This window comes from Ooceraea biroi, chromosome 6 (genome assembly GCF_003672135.1).
Source record: "Ooceraea biroi isolate clonal line C1 chromosome 6, Obir_v5.4, whole genome shotgun sequence".
Lineage (NCBI taxonomy): Eukaryota > Metazoa > Arthropoda > Insecta > Hymenoptera > Formicidae > Ooceraea > Ooceraea biroi.
This window is the reverse complement of record NC_039511.1, coordinates 3,062,984-3,090,045: the sequence shown is the minus strand read 5'-3', so window position 1 is coordinate 3,090,045 and position 27,062 is coordinate 3,062,984. Positions and strand designations below refer to the sequence as shown.

Here is a 27,062-nt window from a genome sequence, read left to right as displayed (position 1 = left end):
ATAATCTGCCATACATCGTGCCAGATCGCCGGGTGGATCCCGATCGGGTTCTCCCCGCCTGTTCTCCTCGGTCCCGCTGCCTCCGGGCTCGAGGAAGCTGGAATCGAACCGGAGAATCGGTGGTGCCCCTCCGGGCGAACACAGACGCACTCTCACGCGATCGCACGAGGCGCGCAGGTAATACCGCGAGGTCTATAAATAGACCTTGCCCCGGGGACGAGAAGGGGAGGCACGCCGGTTGCACGCCAAGTGTCTATCGTTCCTGCGAGATAGAGGGAAAAGAGGATCGGCCGGTTCGGCTCGGATGCCTCCGCGCGACGAGCTCATAGGCGCCAGGCGGAGCGGAGCGGATGGAATCGCGGGAGAGCAAAGGCGGATTAGACGGGATCGAGGAAGAGGGAACGGGATGCCAGGTGGCACGGCTGATTGTGTAACGTCGTTTCGTTGCCGATCACGGTGAAAATTGCAGCGGTCGTCGTCCGCGGCCTCGCCCTCGCGCGCTGCCTCCTTTGATGAGGAGGACGAGGACGAGAATAATCGTGAAACACCTGCTTCCCACAGGTTTGGGTGGAATAGCAGCCAATTCGGATTAGCTCCAGGTCCCATCATGACGTCAACCATCTGCCTTGATTATCTTCGAAATCTATTTAGCTGTTTTTAAGATATTGGATACATTCTTATGCATATTTGATGCACGCGATGTATCAATCCATGGTCTATGGTGTTGGACTTGATATCACACCGTGGGAATTGGAGATATCTGGTGATCTAATAAGTATTTTTCTACCCAGTTTGTTTAAGGACGAGAGACATACAGGGAACCTGACGCGTCAATCACGAACAAAGTCCCGAGTCCCGGAGACGCTTATCAATGACGAGCCACCCTGTACATCCCGACCAGTTTGCCGTGAGAGCACCAGCGCACGCCGGCGATGGTACGCCGCGCGTACGACACGCACCTGCGGCACATTGCACCGTACGAGCATACCTGCTGCGTGCTTTCGTTCGCCGTTAATACCCGCGGCGCGTCCTTCGCGCTCGTGCTTTTTGAGCCGATCGCCGACGTCGTCGATCCCGCCGACGGTTGTGTCAAGCGCGATTCTACCAGCGGGACGACGCATCCGGCTCGATCGGCTTTTTATCCCCCCGTTCCCCCCGGTCGCTTCTTCTTCTTCTTCTGCCTCCCCCCGAAAGGAAGTGACCGCAACGAGATCGTCCCGGCCGCAAAGGACGCGATGACGATATCGTTGCATGTGGCGCGAGGGACGCTACCGTCGACTCGGCGAGCCGATTTTTCAGCCGCGAAACTCGCCCGGCGCCGCGAAGGGCGGAACGAGGGAGAGACAGGGGGTCTACGATTAAGGTTGCGGGGCCGGTTCGCCTTGCGAAGGCTTTCTTGCGTCCTGCCGCCGCGAGTGCGCCGATCCTGCGGCGCGCATAGGCGCACCGTACTCTCGGGAGTTCTCCTCCCTCTTTTCTCCTCCTGCTCCTCCTGATCTCGGCGCTTCCATTTTGCCAGCAATTTTTTGCGCGCCGATCAAGCCAAGGGCGCGCGCTAGATCCTCGCCGCATCGCAAGGATCCTCGCGCGGAACGGCGAGTGACCGAGATTCGCGTTCGGCGTCGATTGTCTCTCCAGATTCGTCTTTGTCCTTCGTTCGCGTCATCGATTTTGCGGGGAAGAGAAAATAAAATTTTTCTATAGTTTCGCAGATTAAGGATTAAGACGAAGGAGCCTGCCTTGCTTTCTTTGGCTTCGCACATCTTAGAAGCTCGGTGCGCGCTCGTTTCGACGAAGAAGCGACACTTGCCCTATCGGCGACGGTTTTTGTGTACTCCGTTTTCCAACGATTCTCCGCGATATCGAGGGCGTCGATAGCGATTTAATGACGCTCGATATAATTTACGACGATAAATGTTCGTCACAAAACAGAAGGGGAACAGCCGAGGCATTTCGAGAAATAGTAAGCGGCCCTCGTGCTATCTCCTCGACGATGAGGACGACGAAGACGACGATCGCGACAGGGTAATCAAGTCCCGATTATCTTTTTGTCGCCGCTGCTTCTTTCGTAATCGAATAGCCCGCAGTTTATTCGAGACGACAACGACGACGAGGATGCTGATCAGGGTGCTAAACAGAGAACACTGTTGATCGTAAGGCGCGCATGCAGCGGCAATAAAACGCTCGTCCTTGTCGCCCGTGTCCTCTAAAGACATCCTTACTCAGGTTTAATGGAACGCACTAAGAAGGGTAACGACAGTCGCGACTGATGTCTCCAATGGTTGCCGAGAGCTAGATGCAAGCGAGCGGGACGCGAGATTGCACTCTGCGCAGTGTACTCGACGACGACAACGACGCTGTAAACGTGGCAAACAACCGTCGTGTTTAACGACGACATTAAGATATCGCGATAAACGATCGCGGGATTGAAGAAGAGACCGTACACGCGCGGAGCAAATTTCACCGGCGATACATTCCTCGAAGGAATTACCTTTTTTATGGTATTTCACTCTTATGGTTCAAGTAATGTATTTTTGATAAAGCGATAACACGTTCGTTTTAAAAATTATTGCTTCTAATGAAAAATATGTACGACATGTGCGAACTTTGTTTAAGCTTCTCAACATCTTTATCTTTAACGTTATTGCCGCTTCTAATTTTGTAATGGAATACTAGGAAACCTAGAAAATTTTGGATGAACTGTGGGATTTAAAGTTTCCCTTAAATCGGTCTTCCAAATGGAACCATCGGAATGATGAAAACTCCACCATCATTCGTAGTGCTTTAACGAACGTGGTCGCAACGCGTACCTAAAGTTCTGTTGGACGACACGCGAGTCACGAGCCGGAACGCAATGTTAACGAGACGCACCGGATACGAACTACGAGAGCGTTCGCATGAGCCCCTTCGTCAAGTACGCCGCCGCCGCCCGCAAAGACGTCCCTTTTCTCCTGCGCGGACAAAGAAGAAGGGTGGCGAGAGATAGTCACGCTCGCCGAGAGTGGAACGGCCCCCTGCAATCTGCACCGCGCACGCATTACGCATGTTTCTGCAGATGCACGCATTCAAGGTGCGCTCTTTCTCCCTCTCTCTCTTCCCTTCTCTTTCCGTTCCGTTCGCTCATGCGGTCCACCGAGGCATCATTACGCGAGATGGTCTTCTTCTTGTTCCTCCAGCATCGCCACCAGCACAACCACCTTCTCCTCCTCTTCGTCCTCTTCGTCCTCAACCGCCATCATCCACCGCGATCGGTGCGCGCCGATCTATTTATATCGTAACGCGCCGCCGGCCTGGTATCGGCGTCGCTCGGCAGCGGTGGAAACTTGAAAAAGAAGCGGGTAATAGGATGGCAGAAGAAACGTAACCTTGTACTTGTTACCGCCGCTCGTCGGCGGTCGGCGGTTCTATACTTTAAGGAAACATTATACGTAGGTGCGCGCTTCGTGGAAATGTGAGCTTAATGGCAGCGGACGGGGAATTGCCGCGTAGATTAGCGCGAGTGCGATTCTCCGGCGGCCGCGCGACAGACGAGACTCTGACATCCCGGAGCGACTATCCAATCGAGCCAATGTTCCTTCTGCGAAAACGATCGTCCGTAATGCCGCGTAATGTCGCTCGATCACGGAAACGCGCAGCGATATTTAGTACGGTCGTCGTGGAATCGTCGTGGAATCGTCGTCGAGCCATCGTAGAACGTGGTCAGCTTTCCGCAGAAAGAGAACCGCTATCTTTAGACCCGCCAACACAAGCTTCAATTTCATTCGCGATTTCGCGGATGCATTATGTCTTTTTTAACGTCAAACTTAGGAGAGACCTCCACCCCCAACAGTATTTCTTTCCAATCTTCGCCACCTCGCTCCGTGGCGACCGAGCCGGACTGGGACTTAATCCACGTAGAATAATTTCGCGGAGGCTACAGCGGCTAGCAACGTCGTATTTTTTCGAGGGAAGACAAGAACGCGCGAAGGCCCGGCCACTATATCACGGGCCATCGGACGGCAGAAGTTATTACCGGTTTAGGAGTTCGTTGGCTGGCCCTTGTTGGGGCCCCAAGGGCCCAAAAACTCGTTAACAACAGTCTCACCGACGGTCGTAGACTCTCTGTGTCGAGGAGGGGAAAAAAAACGGGGAGAAAGAGGGATGGCGAAAAAGCGAAACGGTGTACGAAGGGGGCGAGCGCGAAAAATACGGCGTTAGGGGCCCACGAAAGCCCGCTAGAGCGGACCAGCGAGAGAGAATATGGGGGATACGTCTTGGAGGTCTTGGAGGTCCCCAAGGTGAAGGTCAAGGTTTGCGGAGCGTGGCGAACGCGCAAACGAAGCAGAACGCGCGCTGACACGGCGACAACCCGCGAGCGGAGGGAAGGATGACTTTGCGGCTCCGCGACTCCGGTAGCAAGCACCACCGTCGTCAATCTTTTATCGAACGGTTCGTAGAGCACGAAACACTGCTGATTACTCATCGTTATTATTTTTATAACAATTTTATATGTTACATTACTGTTACCTTCATAACTTAACATTTTGTGTATGTCTCTTAGAAATGGAATATTATTTGAAATGCTTTTAACACAATAATTTTAAACAATCAACATGTCACAAAGTCAGTTTAACATTCTAAAAGAAGTTAAAGTAAATCTTCAAATAATCATGAACTTTGACATATAAAATAATCAAATTTACTAAAATTAAATGTTTCTGTTTTTTTATGTCGTAGATTCGACAAACGGCGCAGTTGCTTAATCGAAGTGGCGTCTATGTCCTTGCCGAAAACGGCGACAAATCTGGACGAGGTTTTGCATTCTACCTCAAGACGATTAATAGAATCAAAAAGACCGTCTTGAGCAACATGACATTTTCTAAGCGTCGATTAGGAACGAGTGAAGAACAGACGAAGTATTAAAAGCCACATCCTAGAACTAAATATATTATAACCTTTATTAAAATAAACAAAATTAAAATTAATTAATCTCAGACTCACTTCAAGTATAAGTATCAAAAACACCAAACCCTTTAGGGGCACCCTTACGAAAACTAAGACCAAATCAAAGAAAAGCACTCAATTTAAAATTGAACCAAAAACTACCCTTAACAACCTCAACAAAATTATAGATATGTTTATTAAAAAACCTTCAATAATCAAAAACGCCGGTTCAAATTTCATATTTGAAAAAAACAAATAGTAACAAAGTCGTAAAGTATACCCCACAGTTAAAGATAAAGAAATCAAGATAAAATCCGTGGAAAAATCGAAATAGCTGATTAAAAAATTTACTTTCTTAGAGTGATCAGCAAAATTGTAGCTCGAGAGAGACTTATACATAAATCGCAATTCCCTCATAGGTCTGTTCGTTACATCCCCTGTCGCAACAACCCTCGGCAACAACGAAACCGATCGCGAGACTTCAGCAAGACCGAGAACCCGAGATGTTGAACCGAGTTTTCACTACCACGCGATGTCACGGTTACGCGATCGTCGGGACGTGTACTCGTCCGATTAACGACGTGCGGAGACGTCGAATCGTTTAACGACGACGACAACGATGACTGTGGCAGGGGCGACAGGCCGTGGCCAGGTCGGCGAACCTGGCGAACGTAGCAAAACCTCGAAGGTCGCGGAGTCTCCGGCCGCCGCGGCCGATCCGGCGTCCCTTGGCGACCGGTCGTCGCTCGCCCATCGCCTTCGGGCGCCATGGAGGGTGACTCTTTTTCTTCTCGTTCATCCACCTCCTCCCACTGCCCCATCGCGGCCCTTCCTCCCCTCCGCAGCCCGGCGCGATGCATCGATGCACCGCGCGCGGGCCGACCCATCTTCTTCTTCGTCTTCTTCTTCTTCTGCTTCCTTTGCTTCTTCGATCCCCCTCCTCACCCTCTTCCTTCTTCTGCGCGACCGTATACGGGGATTCGCGCCGATACGGTTGCCGATCGCCGTACGGCAAAAAGCTTAAACCTGCTCTCCACCGTGCGCCGCGGTTCTCCCTCTTTTTTCCGCCCTTCCTCCCCGTTCTATCATCCTCACGTATCGTCTCTCCGTCCACCCTCTCTGGCTCTCTCTTTCTGCCTCTCGTTACCGTCCTCCTAAGCTACCGGCCTCGAATCGAGTTCCCCTTCGTTGCCTTGGTACGGACTCGCTCGTCCAGCTAATCGTGTTTCACGAGGATCGCACGATCAAACTGACATCGGGATGTTTCATTTTTCAGTAGGAATGGAGTAAACAGACGACGATGTACCTGGAATATGTAGGTAATATCGAGAAATTCTGGTCTCTGCGTATACAACAATGTTGCTCGAAGGTGCACGTAAATTATAACGAAACGACTCCTTGTTCCGCGATAGCCATCGCGATAGTAGATCATCATTACACCGAACAGAGGCCGGGATCTTTGCAAACAATCAGGTACACCTGAATCATTCATAAGCGGGGTGCGCTTGGTTCCCTTCGCACCAAGCGGAATCACGGCGAATAGCAAAACAGGAGCGCGTGACGATGAAAGCGTTCGCCGAACGAAGGCAGGAGCAAAAAGGGCAACAGAAAATGAAGGGAGGACATGCAGGAGGATTCGCAAAGAGAGGGAAACGCACGACGACGTGTCGCGTGATCCGGGCGTCTAATTTAATGACTGGCGCCAGGTTTCCCGTGCTGGCCAGCGCCCGTTAATCCTGATAAGCCTCGTTATTTCTGCTCCCTTCCTTTTTCAGTCGGACTCACCAACATCGTTGATTCCATCGCGATGGGCTCGTTTCGCGACCTCCCTCTCTCTCATTCTATCTCTTTCTCTGCCACCCTACCTCTTTCTCTTTCTACCAATACCAATCGACATTCCCTCGATCGGCATTCTTCGCGACTCTTACGCGTTCGATAAGCAGCTTTCGAATCGCTGATAACACCGATCGCGCTTCCTCCTTCGCCGCTAAAATTAGCTCGTCTCGCTGATATCCTTTCCAGTTCTCGTGACCAGTGACGCAAATGTGAGCCGCGAACAAAATTAGGTAAGTGTGTCTCTCCTCTGCCAGGACGACGCGAGAGATTCGATGGTTCTCTGAAGAGAGTGCTGTCAAATGCGTGGGGTGCCGCGGCTTCTCCTCGCGTTTTGATCGATGGATCATGATGTCGCGTGGCTCCGTTGATCAATAAGACTCTTTCGTCTCCGCGGTCCCAGCGTACACCGTTAAAAATTGTGCGTCCATATGTTAAAATTTTCTTGTGTTGCCATGTTTTGATTACTACTTCAATGTAAAATTAACATACAACTGATATGTTATTATTTTTATAACAATTTTATATGTTACATTACTGTTACCTTCATAACTTAACATTTTGTGTATGTCTCTTAGAAATGGAATATTATTTGAAATGCTTTTAACACAATAATTTTAAACAATCAACATGTCACAAAGTCAGTTTAACATTCTAAAAGAAGTTAAAGTAAATCTTCAAATAATCATGAACTTTGACATATAAAATAATCAAATTTACTAAAATTAAATGTTTCTATCAAAAATAATTTAAGTTGAAATAATTACTATCATGTGTTAATATAATATAAAAAGTAAATGTTCATATTGTATGAACGAAAATGTTCTATCAACTTTTCTGATGAGTTATTGTAACTTCTCTTCCATGTAGTTTTCAATTACTTTGTATGTTATTTTTACATCACACTTAAAGTTGCAATAACAAAAATAAATGTAAAGCATTGTGTTAATTACTTAACATTTCTAGTTTGTCAAGAAGTAACATATGACGAATGAGTTACTTTAACTTAAGATTTAGAGTGGACTTTCTGGGACATGCAAAAATTGTTAAAATTAACATTTTATTTTTTACTGTGTATGCGCTAATAATAATAAAAGATAATCACGACGCTCGTTAAGGCGCTTTTGTGTATCGATCAATCGCACGTCGCACAATCGCACGAGTGCGCAGTTGGATCGAATGATATTCCTGTCATCCTAGAGCCTGTTTTACAGTGTACAGTCAACAGCCTCGTTGTGGAAAATCCGATGGAGAAGACGAGAGAGGACTAGCGTACGGATTCATTCGCGTCGCGCGATCCATCTCGATTCCATTCAGCGTCCGAGTATCGGCTCGCTGAAATCGCACGACAATCTCGAGCGAGCGGTGGCATTCGTCGTACCGCGACGGATCTACCGTTAAAGATCGCCACGCTCCATTAAGTCCCTCCGGAGCTCGGCCGATCGCCGCCGATTCCTCGATGAACTCGCCGACGGGGCTCTCTCTCGCATGGATCGCGCGTTCTCGCACGCGCTCGACCCGCATATGTTATACGCGGCTGCGTCCGAGCGGAGCCGTTCCCCGCGTTTTTCCGGGGTGGCTTCTTGGCCGTTGTTTTGATCGCGATCTAAGTATAGACGTAACTGCCGTGACATCGATGGCCTGGATTCGGTCGGAAGAGAACGCCCGCGATCGCCTCGGCCGCGGCGCCGCCGAGTCACGCGAGACGCGTCGTAACGTTCCTCTGATATAAATCGTGGTGTTGGCACACATAATAATGATTTGGTCCGCGGGCAAATGTGTCGGTTTAGCTCATAGAACATTTGCAGCCGGATATTTCTCCCGCGTGAGGAACGAGATAAAAATTTCGTGGTGACGCTTCTTCGCGTTCTTGTCCACTCTTGTTTCAGGCCCGATTTCACCAACAACGTAAAACGCGATTAATTGAAATTAAACTTCGATTACGTTTTTAACCCTCGATATTGGATTTCACCAAGAGAAACTAATCGAGTTTAGGAATAATCGACGTTTAAAAACTAACTGACCGATTTTGGTCGGTTAACGAATTTAAACCGCGATTACGACTGCAAACATCAAAATTCATCTGGAAGCTCCCAATATTATATCAAACCGACAAGAAATAATAATGCTAAGAGGATATGTATTAGTTTTTGAGAATAGTGATGATGAGGATGAATTTGTTGTTCGTCGACCAAGGTGGATACGAGACAGAGAAGATCATTTCCACGGACGACACAGATTTTGTGATGAGGCTACTAATAGTTGACATCTTTCAGTAAGGCTTATTACTGAACAAATTGCTGACAAATTGTAAAAGGTTATTATGGTCTACTGTCAAATGGTCATTGCCATCTAGATCCACATATTTGCGATGCTGCCGGTGTTCTTTTGCACCTAAACTTCGATTTAATAAACTAGAATTAATTGCGCTACTGTGAAACCGGTGAAATCCGCTCGACCATAATCACGACTAGAATCTTCGCTTACACAGAACGAAGTTTAGCTAAACGCCGATTACAAGGTAGTTGGTGAAATTGGGCCTCAGTCTCCGGAACGTTTTAGGGCAATCAAACTCCGCGTGTAAATTCGGCACTCTCCTGAAACTATGGTATTTCTGCCACGTTTATCCGCACGCATGTCGCATTCTCCGGGCCACGATCATTTTTCAAGAGGCATTCGGTATGCGAGAACAGGTCGGGATCGCTCGTGCCGCGGAGACGTGGATCGCAGACGCCGGAATTTCCACTCGTATATGATTCGATAAGTCACATCGCGAGTCTCGTCCGATAATGGATTGCAGATGAGCGTGCTTCCACCCGGCGCGCTGCTCCAGGAGAGGCACATTGTACACCGCGCATTTATCGTCGCCCGGGACCAGGTGACAGCGCGGCATCGTGACTTATCCCCGGGATGCGGTACCCGCCTCGTTAATATTACTTCTCCAAACACGAATTCTCGTGAGATGCGTGCTGATGAAGGTCGTAAATTTATCGGTCCTACTTTACAGCGACATCCGAGCCGCCGGATTCACGGGTGGGATAATGACGCGATTTGGCCGAGCACACCGACGGTCGTTTTTCGTTGGAAAGCGGGAGAGCGGAGGCGTTCAACCCAGAAGAAGGGGCACGAGTCGTGGAGAAAAAGGAGCAGGAGGAGCACGAGTCCGCGCGCCAGCATCCGGGGGACGGTCCACGCGATCCCTGTGAACGTCGGTCTCTCGAAACTTCTTTCTCCCGCTCTCTCGTGTCACTCTCTCGTGGCACTCTCGACCGACGACGCGTTGAGTAACGCGGTGATAAAGGCGAGAACGCCGCGGGAATATCACGATAATCGGCCGAATGATGGATAATGATTGGGGCGGCTGCCTTTCGCGCCCCTCCTCCCGCCACGCACCCCGCTCGGCCGACCATTATTCAATTGAATTCAATGCTACGCCGACTATTACGGAATTGACTTCGAGAACTTTCTTTCGGGCATCCGTCTCGCCGCACAGACGTTACTTCCGTCGACCAACCCTACGAGAAGCGACCTGTAAGCTGGTTCAAGAATCAATAAAAACGCGGGATTCTTGCAAAGGAGCAACTAAAGAAGACTCGAGATAAATTTTCTCTTGCAGATCCAGGAAATATAATCAGATTCGCAGCGATCAGAGGATTTTATATTTCTTTTCTTTACATCTTTCATAAAAAAAAAGAAAAACAATTATGCAGTTCGTAAGTGAATTTTTGTGTATCTGGCGATTTCACCTCACATAAATAAGCCAATGAACAATAAATCGCCGGGCCGTCATCTCGGCCTTATCACTTATGCGAGAGTGATTTAATGCGGTCTATCGTCTTCATCCTTTACAGCCATGAAACAGCATCGTGATCGATGCAGCCTTAAGGGGGGAACCTGCTTTAGAACGTTGAAAATAAGGTATAATTTTACGAATTTTTTTGGAGAAACTATAGAGCGGATCATTATAAAACTTTGATGCATTTATTAGTACATGTTTAAAGATAAAAAAAATTATTTTTTTATTAGAATATATCGCCTGTAGAGGTCGTCCTGGAGGCATCTTAGTGCAGCCGGCATTGCAAATTGGTGAGCATTCTCCTGCCTCCAAATTTCATCCAAACTGAAAAATTGAAATATTTTCTTGTTATTTATGAATTCCCATCGTCGATGAACCTTTAATATTCATAAAAACATTAAGTTAAACAATTACTTTTGCATGAAAAAGTTCAATAACTTTGCCTAAAAATCGTACTTTTGTGTTCTAAGCTCCACCATTTTGGCACTTTTCAACTTTTTTCTTCTCTCTTTGGTTCATCGACGATGGGAATTCATAAATAACGAGAAGATATTTCAATTTTTCAGTTTAGACGAAATTTGGAGGCAGGAGAATGCTCACCAATTTGCAATGCCGGCGACGCGGCTGCACTAAGATTTCTCCAGGACGACCTCTACAAGCGATATATTCAAATCAAAAAATAATTTTTGTTATCTTTAAACATGTACTAATAAATGCATCAAAGTTTTATAACGATCCGCTGTATAGTTTCTACAAAAACAATTCGTAAAATATACCTTATTTTCAGGGTTCTAAAGCAGGCTCCCCCCTTAATCTCGTTCTCGTGGCAAGTCGTCAGACCATCTCCAAGTCGGGAGGCCATCCTCTCGCTAGCGTGTTCCTCGTAGACGCGTTCTTCTTCCTAACACGAGCTTTAGTGTGCCGAACGGACGTCCATTCGGATTTGCCACATACCTGGGCCCCGACGATGAAGGGGCACCCAGACGGAAACTCGCACCGGTGAATTTATCGTCGCAGCACCCGGCGAAGGCGTCGTTAATTCCCAGTAGCGTAGTCGCGTCACGTAGCATCGGGTACGAAGCAGTGAGGCGGTGGCAAACCCCCTGCCGATTCCACTGTCGTCCCCCTTTTTTCTTTATTCTTCTCTTTCCTCTTCCGACGCGCGCGCGTATTGAGCTCGCGCTGACTACCGACATTGAGATCGTCGAGAGATCGTCCATTGTACTTCGCACTTCGCACCCAGATTGCTAATACGGGCGCCATGCGTACGCCGAGACTTCCTACGTCGTCAGAGCAAACGGCGACGCCGCTCAACGGAGCCGGAAATTGCACGCTCGAGCGAAAAGTGCGCGTATCGAATATTCAAGGATGACGAATTAATCCAGAGAGCGAACGGGAGGAAGAGAGAAGACAGAAAAAGAAGATATACACATATGAATCGTCGCGGGAGAACGACTGAAATTTATCGACATTTCATGCAAACCGAGATAAACTTTTCTTCAAAACGCGGCAGTAAAAGGTGTTTCGCATTACTACATTTTAAGACTCGTCGGAAAATGTTTTCGAAACTGAAAAATCGGGTGCACACACAACCTCTAGTTTATTTATTTATAATTAACGCGCTGCACTCAGTTAAACGCGCGAACGCTTAATTAATTGGAAATGATTACAATTTTTGTCCCCTCATTTCGCAGACTGTTATTTCCAAAAGGATTTTTCTCAAACCGAACCGGCTCTCGAACGAACCGACTTGTCGTTAAGCAACCAGATTAAAATGTACATGCCGACTGTTTCGATCGTTTGATAATAACATAGAGATTTTACCGAGAGTTCGGTACGTCCAACCGGTTACTCCGAACCATTCATCAGCTCACCGGGGGGGCGTAGCGCGATGCAACTCACGATATTAACGACGCGTCTTAATTGGTCCAGTAATAAAACGCAATTTCAACGATGAGGCACGTCGTCATTACTCAAGCCTTGAGTTTTTCAGATAGGCATCACGAAAGGAAAAATATAGAAAAACTCCGGCGTAATGAATATTTATGACGCGCGATCATATTTTCTATCGTCACTTTCCTGTCCTTGTCTCGATCGAGCAATGGTCTTTCAACTTGCATCACGCGCGATTAAACGTGAAACTACGTGCCTCCTGTTTGGCATATGAAAATACCACGGGAAACGCCGTCCAAATCGCATCGCCAGCGAAACAAGATTAATAGTAATTAGCCGACCTCAACCACAAACAGATTTAATTTTCCTCGTTAATTAAATGTTCGTGACAACGTAGATGTCGGCACCTTCAAATAAATTAGCATCGACAAACTGTTTCATTTAGCTTATCAGGAAGACATTTAAACTGTTGCAAAAGCGGATTGTCTCAATGTCTCGTTATCTTTCTCTTTACAGCGGACACACAAGAAGAGATATTTATCACACTTATTTTATTTCCAGATTTATATTATCGTCATTCTGCGATGTTGCTAAAAAGCATATTTATACGATTTACCATCTTATTCATTTACAGAAAAATATAGCTCAAAGTTGTTATGGTAATAAAGTAAAATGAATAAACAGATCGATCGGATACAAAAGAGTCGAAGGATGTTGCTCTCGTTTTTCGATCGAGCATTAGATCGTGGACCAAGCTGACAGATGATGTTGAAGCCATGATTAAGATCAGGTTACACGATGGATCCACGTTGGATCTAGTATCGTCCCACGACCTTCTGACCGAAATACAGGATCGAGCAGAACTGCGACCCGCGCGTTCAGGTAAAAAACTAATCGAAATGGAATAATCGGCGAACGCTTAAGATTGACGATTTACAGTTATCATGGGAATAACGGGAAACGTGTAGAAAACAAGATCGATGTGCGAGTTCCTGGCGTCGGACATTATGAATAAATAAAAATTACCGTTCCTCCTGGCCTCCTCGGCTTCCGGTAGCGAGTTCGCGCTCGAGCCGATCGCTCCTGCATCGAGCGTGTCCCCGACATTGACACTTTCTTAGAGCCGAATTAACGCACGAGTCTGCACCGTGCAGACATGTTTTTTGAATCGATTGCGCTGCTTAGCGCTCTTTACGTGGCGCGAATGTGTGACATAATTAGTGCGCCTCTCCTAATTGACAACGTCGAAGGTTGAACCGGGCCGATAGTGTCCGTTCTTATTCTCATGCTTAGACCATGCACTACGATAGTAGCACTAAATGACTCTAAAGCGCGTGAGAGTTATGAAAAAAAGTGAAATCGAACAGACGCAACCACGGAAAGTGCGATGTACTTTCGATTGCGCCGAATTTAGATTCAGAATTAATGATCAATTAATTTAATTGTTTTAATTATTTAATATCCTTCCTCCTGTTAATCATATAGCATCGGCAGTAGTAATCAAGCGCACGTTTTATGTTCAATTATTATGTTACTGCGTATTTAAGCTGTTTTCCGCACTATGCGCTGCATAATGCGATCTAGTGACTAAGGTTTCCGTGTTACGCCAACGTGTATTTATGTATAAGATGGCTTTCAGGATTCATAAATGCAAAAAACAATACTGGACAATAATGGACTTTTTATCCAATGTTAAGATCCTTTATCGTTTATATTGCATGTTATTAATCGCGTCAGGTACCTGCGAGTTAATCATTATTAGATGTCATAAATTATCTTTCCAGACAGAATAATGGATTTTTCATCTCGTGCGCGCGCACACGCTCATTGCATTATCAATGCAGTAATATTGTCAGATTAATTTCGTCAGGAAATGAGTTAACTATAAATAGCGAGCAGGTATATCTTTCTGTTGAGCTATCCCTAGGATGTAAAAATCCAAAAAATGTGCAACGGATTCCATTCACGATCAGGATTCCCCTTATTGTGAGCAGTGCGCGTCCATTGACAAAGTCACGAAGCGACATCGCGCACGGAATATCGCATCGAATCCGATGAATATCGCGAAAACTCGGGTTAAGCAGGAAGAATACTGACGTCTTTCTTATGCGGTGTTACAACGGACGACCTCGAGGCGGCTAATACAAAATGAATTTTTCACATCGAAAGCCACATCGACATTAATTTTCGATCGATTATAATATTCCTGATAAAAATATTTGAAAGCAACAAAATAAACAATTAGAAATATAATACTAATTAAGGTGGCACTATTGATCAAGAATAATAAAAATTTCTTTTCTTCGTTCTTGTAAGTTTCTCGCAATTTTGTTCAAACTGAAATATTTCTAATCTTGAAAGCATTTCTGTTCGTCCTCAGAAATTTTCATAAGAGTAAGAGCGGATGCGAGGATGCAGGGAGAGCACAGTTGTCAGACTCCACGGAGAGTCTCCACGGAGATGATCCTTGAGAAAGGAATGAGTCACTTCCCCCGTGAATCGTTATTGGCAGATAAATATGAATTAAACATCTCTATTCAAATACACAATCGACGATACTTATGCGGAGAGCGTGGACCTTCATCCGAAATAATCGAAAGAGTCCGAAGCGAATATGTACGGCCTTGAACGGTCTCTTCACCGCTGTCGAGGTCGCAAATTAACATGGTATCTACTGTTATTTGCCTAATGTGGCATTGATTTTTCGATGCTCGTATGTTTGTACGAAAATGGGAAAAGAAGGTAAACTAATTGAGAAGAGGAATCAAAGTATAAAACACCATCCATAAAAGAAAATCTCGTTTAGAGCTACAAATTTCACTCAACATATAAAATTTATATATGAAAATATAAATTTAGGATTTTCACGCGCAGAGATGATGTTGATGATGCATCATTGCAGTTACATACACTCGCGATATCTCGTTGGATCCAGAAAGCCTCTAAATCCGCAGCTATGCGAACCGTATTTGAAGGATTATTATGTAAATCGCGTGTCACGGATCATTCTAATAAACGGAGTTGTACACGGTGCAGTACACAGCGTGATTTAACCATGGACAATCTCCGTATCGTGTACCCTATCATGCGTGTTGATGCCTTCGATCCAAGTGGACTCCAAGGCCTGTTATTCGATCTGACCCTAATAGATACTCTTGTTTGTCCCTCGAAAGATAAAAGGGATCTTTTGTGAGTACTCGTTCGATCCTTTTAAAAAAGTTACGCTTGGAGGGGAGAAGCGATCGTGAAGTACTATCTCCCAAAGGGCCTAAGGGCACCGTTAAGTGGACGGATTATTACCAGGATCATAATCGGGATGCAGTGGGATTTTTCCATGAGTACTGGGAGAGCTCCTCTTAAAAGCGGAAAGGTACTGACAGATAAGGAACGTAACTCAGGCGTTTTTTTGTACGTTAAAAGTCGGCAACTCGTGTTCCATCGATATTCCTCTCACTCATTCTTTCTTATCACGTACCGCTCGAAAAATGTGATATAAAAATGTCAAATTATAATCTGTGTGTTTCTAAAGACTACTCGCGAATGCCGTTTGACAAGTTTGAAACTCATTTTTCTCTTTGTCATAGATTTTCGTGTTCATCCATGTTGCTAAATTAAAAAAAAATATTACTGAAAATGTGCAAAGATAATGGTAACTCGTCTCAACGTACTTGAACTTTCATCTACGAAAAATTTCAATTAGAACAATTTAGTACTTGTTATTGCACTTATTAGTCATTATCTCTTCTATCCTCGCCCTCATGGAAAAAAAGCGACGCTCGGTCGATCGGTCGCTCATTAGCTACGTCATTGGGACAACGTGACCCTGAATGCAAACGCGCCAGCCAAGTTCGCGGCCACTTCGCATTTCGTGATCGCGCAAAGGAATGACGCGGATTACGACATCACCGGCGGTCGTCAAATGCAAATCGAGTGTCCTCACGGGGCGACGAGGCGAACGGCGTCGTCGGCCAACGAGGTGGACCAGGTGGATCGGCCTGTGCAGTGCCCGCTTAAGGAGGGACCGAGAGATCGATGTGCGCACGCACACGCATCGCTCACAGACGCACGCATTATAATTCATTGACGATCTGTTAACGAGCCAGCTGATGGTGCGAAGTATGAATGAGCACATCGAGGACTCATCGTCGCATTTCGTCCCGCCCGTGACGCGCATAAAAATTCACCCGCGTTTCACCCTGTATCACTCCCATCATTTTTCCTTTTTTATCTTCCTCTTGTCTTTCTCGTCCTGGCAAAATTTCGTCTCTTACGCGTTCGGAGCGTGGAACCAAGCAATTTATTAGGTTCCCTATGAGGATGTAGCGCCGCGATTAATGAAATAGATCTTGCAAGTTGTGGACCTAGAGCCGAGTGCATCAGCATTGCCTCGGTAACTTCGATCAAATGAATTTTCCTCCCCGTCTCCTCCGTTACGGATAAGACGGTGCAGTCTGCCAAAGAACAGGAAGTTCCCAAGCCAAATTTATTTAACACACGCTGGCTTGGTGATGATGTTTGCTGGCATTTAGCTGGTTCTTGTTTCAAGCCCTTCAACTCGGGGCAAGATATTATAATAAAACGATCTTCTCTCACACATTAAGCTTTCCTGGTTCCTCCCGCATAGGAAGTGACCAAAGTCTGCGACGCAATCAATCACGGTGCAATGCGCAATCAATTCCTTCGCCGACCGGTTTCGCTAAGGTCGCGCGCTACATAACGAGATCGTTCTCCAACGGATAGCAGGCCGCCGTGCCGGGCACGGGTTTGCATCGCGATGCATAATAGACAACGCCCTCCCCCGCGATCGGTAAAGCCTGTTTGCCCTCCTCTCCCTTTTACGACGGATTAAGGACGAATCTGCACCCCTAGAGATCACTCCAAGCGGATCTTGTCGCGAGCGGAGCTGGAAACCGCGATTTTCTTTGCAAATCCGTGAATGAACTTTCAACGATAGTTTCTGCATTCCTAAAGACTGCTAAGATATCATGAAAACCGCTATAAAGTAGCTGATCCTCTTCATTCCTCGAGGTTTCCTGACGAGAGGCAAGGCAATGAAGTCTTGATGTATTTTGCAGGAATGCCGATAAACACGTTCGAAACTCGATCCGATTAGGTGAATACACTGCGCTTCGAGAAAAGGAACGCCGACGATCTAGTGTGTACAGGGCATTACACAGTGTGCTGGATCCGGCTGATTGTATGCAGCGTATACACCTGTGTCAGCATACAAATGCACCACTCGCGGGGGACCGGTTCGTAAAGGTCGAGCATTATACCGAGGTCGTTTTCTCCGTGACTGAAGATCGATGATATCTAGCTTGTTGGATGGCTCGCATGGCCTATGCGCGCGATGACGCTCAATGGATTATTAAATTGAGCATGAGAACCTTGTATTTACATAGATTCCGTTTGCAAAAATTCCATCTCAACCTTATTCGTGTATCAAGCCTCCATAAAATAAATCTTTGACGGGACCGACATTATAATTTCTCGGTTACACAAGAAATTAATTTATTTAATAAATATCATATTTATAATATGTGTAAAGGAATCTACTTTTTCTCTTAGAATCTATCATGGATTGATTGGAAAATTTATGCGGATTTTTAGCAAAACTTGGAAAAATCCGGACTTTCCGGTGAACCCGGTAGTTAATGTGACATTGAACATTTTATAAATTATTTATTGATTAACTTATTCTAAAATTGAAAACGGAGCTGTAGAAAACTGCGACGACGCACGTTACTCATCGAGATTAATGTCATGTAAATATATTTAATCTAAAACGTCAATGCAGGAAAATTAGAACGGAGTTTACGTAATGACTATATAAAATTTATTCATGCAATAAGTTTTTCTTATTACATCTCAACAGATTAAGGAAATAGAAAAAAGACCCACGCAAAGCCAAAGAGGCAGATACGGTGTGAGAGACTGTACACATGTTGTTACCTGCGTTGCAGAAATCAAATTTACTACATTGCTTTAAGCGATGTTATCTGAATTATGAGAACCGCAAATTACGAGAAACATGAAACATACATGCATCGATCGATTGATTGTAAATAGCTGCAATCAACAGGAAATCGAGAGAATCCGACACATAATTTCTGTCACGAAATTTTTCACAGATTAAAAATCCATTTTTTTCTGACAAAAATTATAATAATTCTAATAAATTACGTACTTTTAAGCCCTTTTCATGTAAAAACAGAAATTGCAATTTTGTCAGCAAATTGCAATGCATTGCCTCTCTATTCGTTGCTCACTAGAATGAAACCATGTCAGAATCTGAACATGTTGCAGCAGAGAAGCCAACTGTCGATTTCTGACTGCGAAATTTGAGAAAACGTGATAAAGGGAGCGGCGACGCGAAATTTCGCGGATCTCAGCGCGGTTGCATAGACGAGAGATGCATGGCGAACATCGCGAGGCGCGATGGAGCGCAACTCCGGCGGGGCGAGAGGTGATCGGAGCTATACGAAGAAGAAAGAGGACGATGAGAGGCTCGAGGAGACGGGGCAGAGAGAAAGGGGGAAGAACGGGAGAAGGCGAGAAAAAGTCGCGGACGTTAAACCGCCCGCTCGCTCTCGGCCTTAGGGTAAAAAGATGACCGAGACAAGGAGAAAGGGAGAGAGAGAGAGAACGAAAGACAGAGAGAAACAGAGAGAAGACAGGAGAATAGGTAAGGAGAGAGCAGGATGAGTCGTGATGGTGGAGAATGTTCAGAGAGGAGGATGCGACGTGGAGGAGGCAACGGGGAGGTGACGATGCAGTGATGGAGCCGAGAGGAGCAGCATGAGAGGAGAGTCTCCCTCGAGAAAGACAGAGAAAGAGAGTGTGTGTGTGTGTGTGAGAGACGGGAGGACGGCGACGAGGAGGGAATCGGGGAAAGAAGCCGTCGCGCGCCGTGCAGGCCTGTTCTCTCGAGGCCGCACGTACGTCCGTATAATACCCGTAATACGTGTAATACGGATAATACCTGTAATACCTGTGTAACGCATTATACGCCAGCGCGCACGACCGGCTTGACTCTCGCCGCAGCGTGGCAGGCGACGACGACCGGTCGCGCCTCCGCGTCCTTGCGGCTCCCCGCGACTCTCCGAGGGATGATTGCTCGCGGAGGATCGGCCGATTAGAATTAAACGAGCGAGATGAGAAACGCCATTGACACGAAGCTGCCGCGCCGCGTACGCGTATCCTCGTCGTCTCTTCGATGAGAGTAATAAAGTGCACGTCGACTTCGTCGAGAAACGCGGGCGTATGCGAGGGACTGCAAGGGTGGCGAACGTAGCGTTGAGCTATGAGAAACGTCCCTGACGCAGATTCTCTAACGGCAGTAATAAATGCAATAAAGATGAAATCACACGATGGTTATACAAAGAGGTAAGCGAAAAAAACGCCGACGAGAAAGAGGGGATGACAATGACGGTACTGAGAAGTCGTTTCATACGCATCGTACGTAGCGTAACGGTCATCAGTGCGTACAAGCACTTGTCTGAGAATAATTATCAGTCGATGGAGGATGGACGAGATGAAGGTCTTATCGTTGATGAAAGTCTCAAAAGGTTCACAACCGTTCTTCCGAGGCACAGAAGATTGCACCTCACCTAACACGTTGCAGCAATTCTTTCGTCGACCATTCACGAGCCCGTTATCGCTCGATAAATGAATTCCGTATGGTACAGAATCGAACGCGTTGTTCGGTTTCATCGAGTTCGATCGGAATCGTGAATCAAGCCGCGTGCACGTACGCAGGATGCACGCAGCGAGGAGGAGAGACGCGTAGCGACGTGAATGGAGGTATATGGGAACAGATAAAAGGAGGAAAAGGAGAAAAAGAGGGCAGGCGCGTTTGAAAAAGGGAGACCGATAAGAGGGTGGACGTCGAAGAACAGGCGAGCTCGACGGAGAAGGACGACGGGGCGGAGGGGGTTGGAGACAAGCGGGCGAGCGAGACGTGGATATATATCGTACGGCTAAGGCTAAGTTAGGATGAGGATAGCGGCGATTATCTTAACGATCCCCTGCGGCAAAACCTGAACGGCAACCCGTTCCGGCCCCGTCCGTCGTCTCGGCCCTAGTGCGCCGGCTAATGCTGTCGCTGTCGCTGCCGCTGTTGTTGGCCTCCTGCAACGACGTCGTTGCTGCTGCAAAAGGAAGACGACGGCGTCGTCCATCGGAGAAGGTGGGGAATAGGAGAACCAGCTGAAAATAGCTTACTGTAGCCGGCGGCAGGAGCTCGGGCGAGTTCAGAGATCCTCCTTTCCTTCCATCGCGGGCGACTTAAGAGGCGACATTATCACCTGTGAATGCGCGAAATCCATTTGTCGGCGGGCGCGAGCCGACACATTTGCGCGAACGCTTCCATCCTTTCGTGCCTGATGCTCAGGCAGACTCGGAATTTTTGGGACTCAGGGATGTCAGTGAGATCATCGATGCGGTATTATTCTGCTTATAGTAGTTCGTATTTCCAAATTCTCTCTATTTCTTTCTATTACTCTTATTTTTATTTTTCGCCATTGTTTCTCTCTGAATATTGATGAATGAATTCTCGATGAATATCTTCTAATTTTAATTCCTAATCTATCTCTGGACAAATACAAATAGAAAACATAAGTTTAAGAGATAAATCTCGTCGTTGCCTGCACTACACTTGTACCACTTCCGAGTTCTTCGTCAATCGCGAAAGTAGAATGGGACAAAAGCGATCCTCGATGTTGAATGGATCGATACCTAGTCCTTTTCATCGTGTCGCGTCTTTTTCTGCCTTCCGCGATGGAAAGCATCTCGCGAGGTGGAGGAGGATAGGACGGATAGAAAGGAGGAAGGACACAGCGCGAAGAATCGCGCGCTGCGATGCGATGTACGTGTCAAATGAAAGAACAATTACACCGCAGCCTGCAGAGAGGATGAGAGGAGACGGACCTTGGGCTCCTTGCGAGATAATCATAACGTTACACGATCCGCGCCATAATGCCGTGTAATGTCTGCGGCACGATGTACATTACGCGAGAGACCATTTTGCCGAGAGAGGCTGTCGCTAAAAGTGGCATCCGCCATCGTTGGGGATTGACTCTCGCGTTCGCTTCCTCTCCTCGCCCCGGTCGATCCGCGAAATTAGAAACCCGCACGGCTATTCCTGGATAATAGGATCGCGTGTGCGCGCGCGGAAAGGAAAAAGGAGCCGCGACCGCCGCTCGCTCGATTTGTGGGTCAGGGAGGCACGTTAAAGAGGAAGAGGAGACGACCGAAAGGAAGAGACGAACTCGCCCGGTCGCCAGGACGCGCCAGGACCGCTCTTGTATCTGGCTTGCCGCGCGTCGCCATCATTTCATAATCAATCTCGTATCGGCGCACGTACGAGAACCTATGCACTGAGCGAAAGCTCGGGAGCTTTCGATAGACTCACTAAGTTATCTGAACAAATTTCAGAAATTTTCTGAATAAAAGAATAAATCGTTATCTTGGGTCGACGTTACATTTTTTATTTCTCTCCTTTGTCTCTGTCTAATAAAGTCTGTTTCGGCAGAAGCTTCGTCGATTTCAGAGAGATCTCTCTGTCGATGAAGACGATTGGCGGGAAACGAACGCTTCTTAATTACAATACGAGCTAATTACGATAACCGATAACAGATTACGATTACGATTACGAAATCCTTGGCGAGTCGAGCACGAAGCACCAAGAAGCACGGGAGTCAAATTAAATTCGGACATCGGGATTCGAGACCCGGGCTAATTGTATCATTAATTAACGTAAAAGCAGACGGTGACGACAGACGTTCGGCGGCGCACCAGCTGCAACCCCCATATCGCGGACCCACCTCCCATGCACCACTGAAAACCGGATTCGAGTTTGGGATAAAATTAGGAGTCAAGGTCGACTGGACCTGCCTAAACGTTGGCTTCTCTTTGCTGAGCTCTCTTCTGTTTGTTCTTCTGCTGGTGCTTCTTCCACTTCCCCTGCGTCCTTTTCTACATTGTGCAACCTGAATCCTCAGTTGCTATAGCAACAACTCACTCGCATCGCGCCGTATCTCATGGAATCCCATAGCAATATCGGGAGAGGTGTTTAAATAATCGCCTTTTAACGGCGATTCTTGCTCAATCTCCATATTTCATCTCGTTCGAAGCGAGATATCGACGAGGTCGATATATCGCGCAAACAATGCCATACAAAGAAGGATCACAGGATCGTCGTGTACCCTCGCGCAGTTGCACAAGAGCATCCTCAGAGTTACGAGGGAGACACGAGAGAGCGCCTTCTCAGATTTTTCATCTCCCTACAAAGGAAAGTAGCGAGACTTCCGGAAGCGCAATCCCCTGTACGGTTCTCGAGTAAATAAAGTGCGACAGAGAAAGAGAGGGACTCGGTACTCTTGCAACCTCTTTCGGCCCCTTCGCGATTCTTCATATCTTCGCGTTTCATACCTGTCGCTTCCTCGCGAAGGAATAAATCAACTTCGCGCCGGAAACGCGCAATTTTCCTCGTGCGCCAATATAAAACACGAAAAAGGGAGCGACTTGTCTCGCATGCCGAACTGCTGCACGAAAGGATCGTCGTTACACGAGATGAGAAGATGCGTGTGTCAATTCGAGAAGAATAAATCGAGAGTAAATTAGAGAGCGACGAAATCGAAGAATCGCGATGCGTTGCACGCGTGAAGGGTAAGCGGATTCGGCAATATCTTGTTTTTAACACTTACAAGGGAAGGTTTTTAGGTGTTACACTCGGATTTCAAAAATTTTTTGCATGCAGGTAGGGAGGTCCCCAAATAGAAGAAAAAAAATAAAAGTAACGGCCCAAATGCATATTTGCGCGCTACGTGCGCAATTTTCGATGTTAGGTTAATTACTCAAAAATGCTATTTCCAATCGAATTCTTTACATTTTTTATTTCACCTAATGCACATTTATATTGCTTTGAATAATTTTGTGTGTGTGTGTGTGTTTAGAAAATACGAGCGTCTAATGTAATCTCGTGCCGCGCGAGCACAGTGCGTATAAAAGGCCCATTGCTCAAAAATGGTATTTGCATCGTAACTTTTTTAATTTTTTAAGGCAACTGCTAATGCACACAATTTGGAATAATTGTACATTGCGCAAATCGTAGTTTGCTCTTTCTGCGTGATTTATTGTATGCGACTTTAAATAGATTTGATCAGAATCCATAACGAGGACATAAAAGATCTGGTCAAGGGAGGTTTTTAATTCTTTCAGTTTTAATTTTGGTTTTGATTTCTTTTTAAAGCGTTGTGCATTAGGTGAAATAAAAAATGTAAAGAATTCGATTGGAAATAGCATTTTTGAGTAATTAACCTAACATCGAAAATTGCGCACGTAGCGCGCAAATATGCATTTGGGCCGCTACTTTTATAATTTTTCTTCTATTTGGGGACCTCCCTACCTGCATGCAAAAAGTTTTGAAATCCGAGTGTAACACCTAAAAACCTTTCCTTGTTAGACTGTCACATCACTCATGTATGCATTTTAATCATTTAAGTAAGACTAATTTTATTAACTACTTGTAGAAATTGTGAATTAAAATAAAATGCAATATCATAACAATATAATATACTTACGTATTAATGTAAAAAATAAAATTAACATTATCGCGGGTTCACGCTCGAAATTAGCTGAGCAGTCCAAGTGTTAACGATCGGCGTCAACCAGCGGCTGTCGGCGCCGAGCAAGCCGGCAGTGATTCACCGCGATTAAACAAGAATCAGCGGTGGTCGATCGAAACCGCGTGATTGCCAAAGGTGAATGAAGAAACGTATGTTTGCCGCGGGTCACCAATGCGCGAGGATCGTGTACCGACGTGCAACAGGATGTTGCACATCGTAGTCTTAAGTAAATCATTCGAGTGTACCTGTCGCACGTCAATCAGCGACGATTGTAAAAAGAAGGATTTTCCAATCGGGCTGAGAAGGGACGTGAAACATGACGTGAACCGAGAGAACCCGGCTCATCGCGAGAAGTCTTTTATTATCAATAAAGCGGGAGAACCGGTCTATTCTTCATGGGTTTTAAAATCCACGACTCGCAAGCGCACACTCTAACGATTCTAATTATTTCATGAATGCATCGCAACTCGCGTTGCTTATGCGCGTTATAGTCAACAGCAACTTTAATTATTTATTTATAGTATAGAGTTGCGACAGGCCGGCCATTGATTGAAAATATAGTATTCTTGCCTATTTTATTAGAGTTCAAATGTCTCTGTTTGTCGCAAATCGAATTATTCTATATTACTTCTCTTGTTTTTCCGTCATCGTGCGTTCTGGCTCGGCTATTAATTATAATTTAAGTAAAATCGCGAATATTTTAAGTTCGGCAGTGACAAATCTAGTTCAGATACCATTCACTCTGCCAACCTGATAAGACACAGTTGTTATAGATCAATTTGCGGCGCAGTAAGACAGGCGCGATCGATTCAGCTTAACGGCGTGCCCTCACTTCTAAAGATATTGCTAAAATATCTCTCGCTCGAGCTCTCGCATCGACAGCTCGTGATTCATCAGCGCGACGTGCCGATTATTTAACAAATTATCACCGTCACGCGCGGAACTGGATCGGGCAAGAAAATTTTTCTGCGGTCACGAGTGCGCCGATCCTGAAAGATCGAGAGAGAATGTTGCGCAATGAAATACGAAACGGCGGAGAAATAACGAAATCGCAGCACTCGACGAAAGTCAAGTCCGTAGCATCATTATTCGCGAGATCGCTACTTCTGCGGAATATCGCGCGTACATCGCGCCTTTTTTTCATACGAGCAATAAAGTCTCGGCTTTATGCGTCGCACATAAGTAACGACGTCCTTGATGCGCGTGTTGGACTGTGAAAAATCGCATCTCTGCCAATCGGCATTGTGCACACGGGGATGAACGAAAGGGCAAAGTGGCGTGGCGGATCGATTTTACGGAAATTTCGCATACTCGGAAAGTTTCAGGCACTTGTGTGCCAACACGGCGAATTCTTGCGAGGAGGATGCGTTAAATTCCCCTTCGAGCTGTCGGAATACTGAGGTACTTGGCTGCTCGATCTATTTGTGAAAAATGCGAAATGCCGTTATTGTCTTCTACTGTAATTACTTATTTCCTCCACAATTACGTGGTCTCTGTGCATTTTAATGCCCGTTATTTTCTTTCTCAAAAAGTATAAAGTACGTAGGTTAATTATATACTTTGCTTTTTGCAAAAAAAATAATATATTCAATGTTGTGGTAGTTAGTAAGATCTTGCCGCACATCTTTAAATAATATTTACCCGTTTTTACGATATTTTAATGTTAGTTCGTAAAATTAAAAATAATCGCGCAGAGTTCGCATACGCAAATATTGCGGAATAGGCTCGAAGGTGTTTCAGTCCTTCAGAAAACTTAAGATAATTTCTCTTCTACGATTCTAACTGCCGCTCTTCCTCGTGTGCCTGATATCCTTGTCCCGATTAAATAATTTAAATAAAATATTTGTTTTCAGCCTTGCGTCGGGAATCGTCGTCATCCGTCCTTCGGCAGTTTGCGCGAAGACGCCACTTTCCGGAATTAATATACAGAATTCGCGAACGTCTGCGCAGCACACGCGGGACCGGACGCGATCTGCAATTAGTGCTGTTAAAGCGACAACGCGGAGAAACGGCGTCTAGAATACCATAAAAGCTAATATAAAAACAACGTACTTTTTCTCGGAGAACCGCGATTATGCCGCAATCATCGGCATTAACGATAATTATACCACAGAAACGAATCGTACCAGGACTCGTAGCAGCGTATCTACTATTACGATCTTCATTTGCGCAATCGTGCAACCAAATAAGATAGACGTTTCGGGGAATCTTGATTTTTCCCGGTTACTTTAGAAAAGTGAGCAAACTGACATGTACATAAAAATATATATAATTTCTTTTTCATAAAACTTGCTTAAAACTATAAAATCTGTTTGCAGCAACAGTTTGCATCGAGGATTAATTACACGAGCTATATTTGATACTGGAAATTGAAGGCTTAGCGGATCGAGTTTACGTTCTGAATACATTGGATACACAGCTGCAATTAAATACAAACGTGCAGCAAATCTGCTTTTTCGCAAACGACACTAACAAACGTACATTATTCTAACGGTACGTAACGGTTGGAAATCGCTGGTTGTGAAGCAGCTACCGCCTCGGTAACAACTACAAGAATCCAGGAAGAGAGCGTGATACTGCAAACCGACACCATGAAAAGCAGCGATAATGCCGAAGAATGAACGCGTTTACTTGCGGACAGTGTTCTTGGCTCTTAGCAACGGAGATAGAACACTAAATTTACGACTTTTGAAAAACTGTAAAGCGACCAGTAAAAATGCTACTTCACTAGAGAAGACATCAGTTTATTCGAGAAATGTAATCGCTTAATCGCAAGCAACCTGAATGAATGCTGTTCTCGATTGCTTTTCTCTAGAATTTAATTTATCTTTCAGTCTCCCAATTTAGCAGTCACTGGGAGCGATTTAGAAGTTGCCAAAGTTTCACGATGTGCTCAATAATCAAGGTAGCGAGCAGGCGACGTGAGGTCATCGATCTCGACTAGGAGATAAGCTATTGGATAAGAATTATTCAAGATCTTAATCTTCTGT

General features: G+C 45.8%; 1 protein-coding gene and 1 long non-coding RNA gene across 2 annotated transcripts in view; one reads left to right on the top strand and one right to left on the bottom strand.

Annotated features, from left to right (window-relative positions):
• The window catches only part of LOC105284091 (serine/threonine-protein kinase S6KL), a 51,199-nt gene that overhangs the window by 9,350 nt on the left and 14,787 nt on the right, over nt 1-27,062 (bottom strand). The gene's annotated exons all lie outside the window — the stretch shown is intronic.
• Nucleotides 1,443-5,033, top strand: LOC105284090. Its single transcript, XR_894808.3, has 2 exons — nt 1,443-4,428; nt 4,717-5,033. It is a non-coding gene; the product is annotated as an uncharacterized LOC105284090 (long non-coding RNA).